The sequence below is a fragment of the Diadema setosum genome, chromosome 16 (assembly GCF_964275005.1).
Source record: "Diadema setosum chromosome 16, eeDiaSeto1, whole genome shotgun sequence".
Classification (NCBI taxonomy): Eukaryota; Metazoa; Echinodermata; class Echinoidea; order Diadematoida; family Diadematidae; genus Diadema; species Diadema setosum.
In genome coordinates this window covers 76,581-88,015 of record NC_092700.1, presented here as the reverse complement: position 1 = coordinate 88,015, position 11,435 = coordinate 76,581, and the positions used below count along the sequence as shown (strand labels likewise).

At 37.7% G+C, this 11,435-nt stretch overlaps 1 protein-coding gene across 1 annotated transcript in view; it reads right to left on the bottom strand.

The window, feature by feature from the left end:
* Positions 1-11,435, bottom strand: part of LOC140240179 (uncharacterized) — a 138,537-nt gene that overhangs the window by 87,414 nt on the left and 39,688 nt on the right. The window lies entirely within an intron of this gene.

The window sequence follows — 11,435 nt, the reverse complement described above, 5'->3', positions numbered from 1 at the left end:
CGGATTAAATGATGCTATTGTTGCCATATAATAGCAAATAAAAAGAATAACATCAACTATACACAAGCATAGAATGTAGCATCCTGGCTACCATGTACCAGTATTTTTTGCAGTTGTCAGGGGTGGGTCCAGGAATTCTGCAAATTGGGGGGGGGGGGACCACACGCACATCTTCCAGTTTTTCTCTGTTGATTTTTTTTTGTTTTGTTTTAAAAAGGACATCTTAAACCCCATGTGTCCCCGCATGGATCCACCATGGGTTGTAATCTGGATGACATTTTGTCCTTTGAAAGAAATCATAAAGTCAATCTTTCAATAAATATGATTTTAAAAAAATGTAATATCTATGCACCATTTGTATTTTGTTTTTTTTTTTTGTTTTCTTCATTTCCAGTTGGCATCACCAAGGACATGGACTGCATTCACGAGATACAAATACCAGAATTGAACAACGAAGCACCATCAGACCCATCCCAGCAAAATGTCAGCTCTGACCAACTTCTCACTGGTGAGTATTTGTAAAGCCTTAATCTTGTTGGAAAACCCAACCAGATATTGCTGCATTAATCTTGTTGGGATATCCATTAGTAATTACGATTAAATGATGCTATTGCTGTCTTATACACTTTAATAGCAATTAAAAAGATGACATAAACTACACACAAGCAAAGAATGTAGCATCCTTGCTACCATGTACCAGTGTTTTTTGCAGTTGTCAGGGGTGGGCCCAGGAATTCTGTGAAAGTTGGGGGGGGGGGAGGGGGACATGCATGTCCTCCAGTTTTTCTGTTTATTTCTTTTGTTAAAAAAAGACAAAAATAAAGGGTATCTTACACCCGATGTGCCCCACATGAATTAACCACTTGTTGCAATCTGGATGACATGTTATCCTTCTTGTCATATTGTAGCAATTGTACCTGGACCTTCCAAGCAGAGTGATAATCTATGAGCAATTCTCAAATGAGGATGCGTGTACCGTTTGACTGCTTTCACATTAATGCAGATCACCAGTCTGTCCGATCTCTGCTGATGGGCAAAAAAAACTCTTGTTTGTGGACATTTCCAAAGGGCTATCTGAAAATTGTGCTATTAAAAGGTTAGTCTTAGTCAAAGAAATTATAAAGTCAATCTTTCAATAAATATGATGGAAACAAATGAAATGTTTGTGCACCATGTGTATTTGTTTTTCTTTTTGTTTTCTTCATTTCCAGTTGGCATCACCAAGGACATTGACTGCATTCAAGAGATACCAATGCTAGTATTGAACAATGAAGCACTGTCAGATCCATCCCGCAGAATGTCAGCTCTGACCAACTTCTCACTGGTGAGTGTTTGTAAAGCACTTAATCTAATTGGGAAACCCAGCCAGATATTGCTGACTCAATCTTGTTGGATTAAGCATTAGTAATCCGGATTAAATGATGCTATTGCTGTCATATACAATAACAAATAAAAAGAATGACATCAACTATACACAAGCATAGAATGTAGCATCCTGGCTAATATGTACCATTATTTTTTATTTTTTATTTTTTTGCAGTTGTCAGGGGTGGGTCCAAGAATTCTGTAAAGTGTGTGTGTGTTGGGGGGGGGAACCACACGCATGTCCTCCAGTTTTTTCTGTTGATTTTTTGTTTAAAAAAACAAAAACGATAAGGGCATCTTACACCCCATATGTCCACCCATGGATCCACCACGAGTTGTAATCTGGATGACATCTTGTCCTTTCAAAGAAATGATAAATTCAGTCTTTAAATAAACATGATAATACAAATGTAATATTTATGCACCACGTGTATCTTGTTTTTCTTTTTGTTTTCTTCATTTCCAGTTGGCATCACCAAGGACATGGACTGCATTCAAGAGATACCAATACACACTTTGTACCAGAATTGAACAATGAAGCGCCATCAGATCCATCCCAGCAAAATATCAGCTCTGACCAACTTCTCACTAATTACTAGTATTGCTCGCCTATGGTGCCTACAGTTGTTTGTGCATGCAAAAGCAATTTAGTCTATGTATTCAAATTTTTGATGATTTATCACTCAGCACTATCTCCCCACCACAATTCGCCATGTTATGATTTGTCTATTCTATAGCTATCAAATATTCTATGATATCGTAATAAGCTTTGATATTTCTTTAACAATAAATGTCAACAATAATTGTCATATTTTTTCATGTAAAAGATGTACATGTAACAGCTTTATTCCTCCTTCCAAATGTGATTTGATTTCTGTAGGACCATTGCGTCAATATTACTGTTATATCGAAATGAAAGTACAATCACAAACATGCACATAATAACAACTCATATCATACTGATTTTTTTAGCCCTAAGACCTGAGTTATCAGAGATTCACTAATATTAGGAGGAAGTTGGCCCTCTGCTTTAAGCCATTTCCATCTAATGAATGTTTCAGAATGTATTTCAATATAAACTGTATTGTGTACAATTTTCTCAGGTTAAAATCGGTTTAACAATTAATTTAGATCAATATTTATTTTACCAAAGACATCTTGATTTGTACATTTAAAAATTTTCGAGGAAATGTAACCATTGTATTAAAGGACATGTTCATTATCAATGAATTTAAATCAATATTTATTTTACAGTACCACAGACATCTTGATCAATCTGTAAATGTAAAAGTTTTTAATGAAATTTGACAATTGTATTTAAAGACATGTTCATTCCTTTTCTTTTCTTTTTGGATGTGAGATATTGATTGATTTTGAAATAAATATTGCTGCATTTTGATGCAGCGTTGTCTAGACTCACTTTCTTTGTGTTTTTTTTTCTCTCTTCTATGTATTGGGATCTCATATCATGAGGAAATCATAATATTATGCACACTAAAATGTCAGCATATCAATTGGAAGTGAAATGATATTCATAGTATTACATGTACTTGAATATCATATAAGTCTGTAGGGGTCTGTAGGACAATACACCTTTATCATTTGTGTGAACAAGTACAATCCATGTTTGTGTGTGTAGATGTTTCTGTGTAGAAAATTAATTTGCATCTGTTTCAGAGTCCTGAACGTATATTTTATATATAATATATAAAAAAACAATAATGTGAGACAGACGTGTGGCTAAGTAAATTTTTTGCTTGTTATTTCTGATGAGCAAGCTGATAATTGAGTTTTACCCAACAGAATGATCATGAATTATGTCTGCCATGCATGTGGTCTGGTTTAAAGCTGTAAAAGAAAATCTTTATTCATGGGTTCAAATGTACAGTATCCATCATGGCAGCTTTATAGAAAGAATGAAAGTTAGGTCATTACAGTCATGATTGCGACATGAATTATCACAAAGAATAGCAAGGCTTGGATGTGTGATTTTGGTTTTTGTAGTATTGGAGAGTAGGAGAGAGGGTTAAAGCGTGGCAAGGGAAAGAGAAGAAGTGGAGGAGAGCAATGAGAAGATGAAATGAGAGGAAAAAGAAGAGGCAGGCTGCAATGAAAAAGCAATAATTTCATAAGCTCCACCTCTTGCACAATACATGTATAACCACTTTTTGCCTGATACAAATTAGATACAAACTGATCAAAGATAATGTGTTCTAAACATGGAGTGGGTTTTTTGATTGTTTGTTTGTTTGTTGGTTTGTTTTTTACATCAAAGGTACACTCGTCTGATTGCTGAAGCGTAATTCATGGGAAAAAAACAAACAAACAAACAATCTGCAGAGGAACCTCCCCATTCCCCCACCAGTGTTTCATCATGCATGTCAAAACTAGACCTTGGCGTATTTGTACTACATCTTATGAAATTATGACACTGCATAGTTGCATTCACACAAAAATATGCACGAAATCACTCGTTTTATAGATAAATACCAAGTAACTATGCATACCGCATAGACGCGCGTGTTATAAGAATAGGATACGACGGTTCGGAGGTCGCACTCTCGGTACGCGCGTTCAGCAAACTGACGTATCACCCCGATACGTCAGTTCGGATGACCGCGCGTACTGAGAGTGCGATCTCCGAACCGTCGTATACCTGTTTTTCGACTCTTCCTGTGCGGAGGCCTTTCTTTTTGTGAACGTAGCATTAGTTTTATTCATAAATGATTTTAGATACATATATTATACGAATCGTCTGGAATTTGCCTTTCTTTTCATATAAAAAGATCGGGAATAAAAGCAAGAAATTTCTTCACACTAGACTTCAAAGGACCCCCAAACTTCAAACGCGTTTTTCTCGAAAACGTGTTCTCGCACACCGCTGACAGATACGACGGTTCGGATGGTCGCCGACGATATGTCCCCGCCAGAAGTAGCATTTTGTAACAAAATGTGCAATATAGGTAAAAAATCAAGGTCAAAGGTCAAAGAAGTCAAAGGTCAAAATTCTGTGTAGAAGTTTTGAAGCCCTCACCTAGTGCCATCACATAAAACAAATGGAATCGAAATTGGGTTAGAAATGGCGAAGGAGTATTATTTTGCAACTGATTGACAAATTGCCCTACATCGACGTAAATAAGCACTGAATTGATCAGTGTTTTAGTAGTAGCCATGATAAAAACTCATGGGCGTACATACTCGAGCAGGATTCGAACCTACGACCTCCTGATCACCGGACAGGCGTCATCTCCACTAGACCACCGAGCTTTCGCCCGACAGCAAGTGTTGCTTCTAATCCTTATATCATGCAGCGGGTACTGCTTTTGTTATTCAAATTCATGAAAATTCTTCCGTCGAGGTGTTTTCATTGCAACTGATTGACAAATTGCCCTACATCGACGTAAATAAGCACTGAATTGATCAGTGTTTTAGTAGTAGCCATGATAAAAAATCATGGGCGTACATACTCGAGCAGGATTCGAACCTACGACCTCCTGATCACCGGACAGGCGTCATCTCCACTAGACCACCGAGCTTTCGCCCGACAGCAAGTGTTGGTTCTAATCCTTATATCATGCAGCGGGTACTGCTTTTGTTATTCAAATTCATGAAAATTCTTCCGTCGAGGTGTTTTCATTGCAACTGATTGACAAATTGCCCTACATCGACGTAAATAAGCACTGAATTGATCAGTGTTTTAGTAGTAGCCATGATAAAAAATCATGGGCGTACATACTCGAGCAGGATTCGAACCTACGACCTCCTGATCACCGGACAGGCGTCATCTCCACTAGACCACCGAGCTTTCGCCCGACAGCAAGTGTTGGTTCTAATCCTTATATCATGCAGCGGGTACTGCTTTTGTTATTCAAATTCATGAAAATTCTTCCGTCGAGGTGTTTTCATTGCAACTGATTGACAAATTGCCCTACATCGACGTAAATAAGCACTGAATTGATCAGTGTTTTAGTAGTAGCCATGATAAAAAATCATGGGCGTACATACTCGAGCAGGATTCGAACCTACGACCTCCTGATCACCGGACAGGCGTCATCTCCACTAGACCACCGAGCTTTCGCCCGACAGCAAGTGTTGGTTCTAATCCTTATATCATGCAGCGGGTACTGCTTTTGTTATTCAAATTCATGAAAATTCTTCCGTCGAGGTGTTTTCATTGCAACTGTCAATCAGTTGCAATGAAAACACCTCGACGGAAGAATTCGACGGAAGAATTCGACGGAGATGACGCCTGTCCGGTGATCAGGAGGTCGTAGGTTCGAATCCTGCTCGAGTATGTACGCCCATGATTTTTTATCATGGCTACTACTAAAACACTGATCAATTCAGTGCTTATTTACGTCGATGTAGGGCAATTTGTCAATCAGTTGCAATGAAAACACCTCGACGGAAGAATTTTCATGAATTTGAATAACAAAAGCAGTACCCGCTGCATGATATAAGGATTAGAACCAACACTTGCTGTCGGGCGAAAGCTCGGTGGTCTAGTGGAGATGACGCCTGTCCGGTGATCAGGAGGTCGTAGGTTCGAATCCTGCTCGAGTATGTACGCCCATGATTTTTTATCATGGCTACTACTAAAACACTGATCAATTCAGTGCTTATTTACGTCGATGTAGGGCAATTTGTCAATCAGTTGCAATGAAAACACCTCGACGGAAGAATTTTCATGAATTTGAATAACAAAAGCAGTACCCGCTGCATGATATAAGGATTAGAACCAACACTTGCTGTCGGGCGAAAGCTCGGTGGTCTAGTGGAGATGACGCCTGTCCGGTGATCAGGAGGTCGTAGGTTCGAATCCTGCTCGAGTATGTACGCCCATGATTTTTTATCATGGCTACTACTAAAACACTGATCAATTCAGTGCTTATTTACGTCGATGTAGGGCAATTTGTCAATCAGTTGCAATGAAAACACCTCGACGGAAGAATTTTCATGAATTTGAAGAGTATTATTTTGTAGCCAATGTACAATATAGGTCAAATATCAAGGTCAAAGGTCAAAGAAGACAAAGGTCAAAATTCTGTGTAGGAGTTTTGAAGCCCTCACCTAGTGCTATCACATAAAGCAAACGGAATCGAAATCGGGTTAGAAATGGCGAAGGAGTAGCATTTTGTAGGAAAATGCACAATATAGGTCAAAAATCAAGGTCAAAGGTCAAAGAAGTCAAAGGTCAAAATTCTGTGTAGAAGTTTTGAAGCCCTCAACTAGTGCCATCATATAAAGCAAACGGAATCGAAATCGGGTTAGAAATGGCGAAGGAGTAGCATTTTGTAGCAAAATGTACAATATGTCAAAAATCAAGGTCAAAGGTCAAAGAAGTCAAAGATCAAAATTCTGTGTAGAACTTTTGAAGCCCTCAACTAGTGCCATCACATAAAGCAAACGGAATCGAAATCGGGTTAGAAATGGCGAAGGAGTAGCATTTTGTAGCAAAATGTACAATATAGGTCAAAGGTCAAGGTCAAAGGTCACAACTGAAATTCTGTGTAGAAGTTTTAAAATCCCATGTAGTGCTATCATATAAAGCAAACAGAATCAAAATTGGCTAATAAATGACAGAGAAGTAGCAAATTGAACATTTTGATCACACTTGGACGCACACACGGACGGACGCACGGACGGACGCACGGACGGACGCACGGACGGACGCACGGACGGACGCACAGACACACACGTACGGAGCCCGTTTCATAGTCCCCTGCTCGAACTCGTTCGGCGGGGACAAAAAAAAAAAAAAAATGTTTTTATTTCGATGACATTGCCATTTTTGCCATGGGAATCCTTACCCTAATTCAAGAAAAAAAATCGTCTGCCACCTGTACCTGCACAATAATGGCCAACCGTCAAGTTCTTTTTCATTTTCTTTTTTGTAATTTTCTTTTTGCATGTACAGTGTATATCTCTCTCTCTCCCTCTAGCTATGTTATGTATACTGTAATGATCTATTGAACCAAACTTGGACTTCATATCTTAATCTTTTCCATGCCTTTGCCCTACTATGTGTGTTATCTTTTACATTCCTATCTATTTGTACAAAACAAGGCTGATTATAAAATTCTCAAATCCTTGCTTGTCCTGCACTCATACTGTTGAATTCATGCACATTTTTTTTTTCTTTTTTAACAAGCAGCAAAGATGAATAGCTTCTCAAATGGTCTTCCTTCTCAAGCACGGTACTCAAAGTGTTACATGATTTGCAGTCATGCAAGGTCACAAAAGAAACATTACAACATGGTAGGCATTGGCAAGGCCATGCATATAAGCTCTCATCTTCCTTCACAATAGAATCTGTTGTTTTGTGGCCATTGCATCCTTTCGACTGTTGCCCTGCCCTTGATTACAATATACTGGTACTGCTCTTTCCAAGACTGCAAGATCACAGCAAATTTTGAATAATATTAATGTGAGCATGTAAAGTATGTTTTGTTTTGTTTTGTTTTGTCATTTTAACATCTATTATCTTATTATTTCCTTTTTTTCTTGAATAACAGAACATTCTCATTTGACTTGAAATAATACTTTCATTTTCAATTATCACATTAATACCAAGTATCATCTGTGTACAAAGCTTTCTTTCCACAATTGAATTGTAAAGTTCTGTATTTTCTAATGATTCTTCGTCTGGCTCTTTAGATCGCCTACCATTTTTTTTTAAGAGTCATCACACTTCATCATCAGTGAATAGTGTGCATTCATAAAATGTGAATTTAATTCCAACACATTTTATAGTGTGTTATAACGGTACTGGTAATACAGCATTTGTTCCTGTGACCTTGTAACAATTGCTCTGGTATTTTCTCCAAGGACTTGGGATCAAGGTTAGGGTTGTGATAGGAGTAGGATTAGAGTAATGTTTCTTTGTAGAATTTATGTTTGGTTTAGCATGCAGAATTTCAAGTGAACAATTGTTGCAGGAGCAAATGTCATGGAACCATTACGACACCGACTTCAGGCCTACTTCAGTTAATAGCCCTACTTTAGTCGATAGTTGGCTTTCTTCTGGATTTTCAACCTTTTGACCTACCTGTACAACATACATGTAGTTTACCAGATAGTTGCCAATTGATAAACTCTGCCCCAGGAGAGGTGCATCGCAGGAAATGAGATTGTTGTACATATGTCAATCCAGATACACTTCATGAAATGTTGCATTATTGTACGTAACACTCATTTCGGTGTCCAACATTATGCTCAGTCACTCCGCAAAACCAGACAATGTCCTCTCAAAACTGAATATTCACCATAGCTGTAGGGGCTAAAGAAAGCAGATCTGTTCGCGGTCAGTTCCTGTGGTAGACTCTTTCTTAATTCTACCCACTTACTTTTTCCAGGGTACCGTAGTTAATTTACATACAGGTGTATTAAAATCATAAGATAAACACATCAACCAAAACGAAAGGAGGAAAGTAGTTTCACCCGAGGACCGAAGGAACCGATGGAAAATAAGATCAAAAGAGTTTGAGGACGTAGGTGTGGAGGTGAGTGGAAAGAGTTAGGTTGTGTGGAAAACTAAATGTGGATAATTCATTAGGGGTATGTCTGAAAAGTAAACTACAAATATGGAAAGCTAAACAAAACAACAACAACAACAACAACAACAAACTAAAGCTACAGAAAACATTAGTTTCTGGTCACATTAATGCTCTGACATTATTGTTAGATGTTTTGTTGATCTTTTTTTTTGTATCTATTGATTTTCCACTGATTGCAATACAGTATAAGACAAATAACCATAAATCAACATGATTATAAATAGTCAAAATAAGAATTACAGTAGAGCAGCTTACAAGATTGAGGCATGGCCACGGAGACTTTGCAAAACATATAAGGGACTGAAAGGATATCCAACGCACACCAGAGACAGCCCCACAAACCAACAGGAACTTACTCCATAGCTACACAGTGTAGAAGCCAGATCCCATTTATTATGAAGTTGGAGGTACCACGTACACATCAGTATTTTGTTGATTTTTGCTCTATGAATTTGCACATGGATAGCTATGAAAACATTAGTCCTGCATGCTTCAAGTCCTGATGAGCACTGGTTTATTTGCAGGCTGACTTGCCCTCAGCAAAACTCAACATAAACATAATTTACATAAACTTAACATATCTAAATTAACTAATAGGACCAATATCCAATATGTCAGAAGGATGCATATCACCTTCCATGTACCCGAAACAATTTACGCAAAAAAACAATAGAACAAAACAAAACAAAACAAAACAAAAAACTACATTGTGTATTACATTCACCATGGGCCTAATTATTGGAATGAACTTCCCAATATGCTGTACCGCACTACCTTCTTTCAAACATACTCTTAGGCTGCGTTCACATAGGAGTACAGTGCACTCCCGTTACAACGAACACGGTTATAACGAAATTTCGTTATAACGAAGTAAAACGTCTGGTCCAAAAATTATCATTAAAGTCTATGGTACAAAATTCGTTTTTTTTTTTCCTTGTCTATTCTTCTACTCCGGAGGGATCCTAACCAGGAATGCAGGTATTGATCAGCCTGCCTGTTACATTCCACAAGTCCTTCATTATTGTACGTGATTTCAGAATCCTTACAAGAAGTTGACAAGTGGCAGCTTCGAACTAGGAGCCCTGCTGGAATGTGACTCCTGATGAGCTTATTCTCCATGTGTAAGTTGCAGCTGAACAAACTTGCTTGTATGTATAGGTCCCATCATATTTCTAGTACCATAGCCCAATTCTAAACTCACCTTTGACTTCATGCTGAGACAGACTGCTGTACATTTTTATTTTGTCTGTATTATTTTCATGAGAAATATGAGAATACATGTAAATTGAAAATGAAATTGAGAGTAACAGGAATGGAAGAGACTAACTAAAATGTAAAAACCCAACTCACTATGACTACAAATGAAAATAAACTGGAAGAAGGTGTCAACAAGCTGAGGTGAGAACTTCTTCTTTTTCTATGTCACTGTCGAACATCCCAATGTAGTGGCCGACTGGACAAGGCAACTTAAGTTCGGACTACCGAACTTAATATGGAATGTAAAACAATAGAGTAGGTGTGGTGTGAAAGGGATGAACACATGAATGGGAAAGGAATGAGGGCGATAAAAAGAAACAGCATACAGGTCAATGAGAGTGTGTGTCAACCTATGAACCTATACAATTACAAACTGAACAAAATATAATGATCTGAGATTGAAAAGAATGAAATAGCCAAGAAGCTCAACAAATTCATGTTTGCTGTCTTACCATGGGCCTACATGCCATCATAATACAATTTTAGGCCAGGTAAGAAAAAATGTGAAATATTAGCCAATTAATGTTAAGCTTTGTCGAAAGTTCTGGGTGTTACAAAAAATAATCCCACTATTGATCTTTAATGCAATGTACAGTTGTAGTTCCAAAACTATAGTACTACAGTACAATCTCAGAGCTTACATGGTCATATTTTCCCCTACCAGGCCCTGGCAGTATCCATCCTGCACAAGTCTGCATGCAATTCAATACCACAGAGTTTTCTGGTCTATCCTGCCAGAGAAGTAATACCTGGTACTTGGGTGTAAAAGAAAGAAAGAACATACATGTCCTAATGTAAAATCAATTTCAGGGCCAATAGTATTCATTGTTAGTAGCAAGGTGCAGTCTATGACAATTCAATGATAAAGTGATAAGTTAGTTTGCTACATAGATGTACTTCGATCACAATGTAATTTATTATTGCTTTACTACTAGAACTTTGCAGTCTCTTACTGGACACTTTGAGATAAAGTGAATACATTAGAAGAGAAAGTAAATTTCGGTGGCCAGATATAAATGTTTAGTGGCACTGGTCCACTGCTAATAAATTCTTTACACAACAGCCATATCAGTAAGGGTCGTCATCATAGGACATAATTAAAAAAAAAAATCATATTAGGGCATCAATGTTAGACTTGAAGAAAGATAGTGAATGGTTAAAATCTTGATTATCTTTCGAATCCAGGCATCATGTTCTTTTTCTGAAACGTTACCGCCCCATAAGTGTGTATAAATGAATTTTTACAAGATGACAATG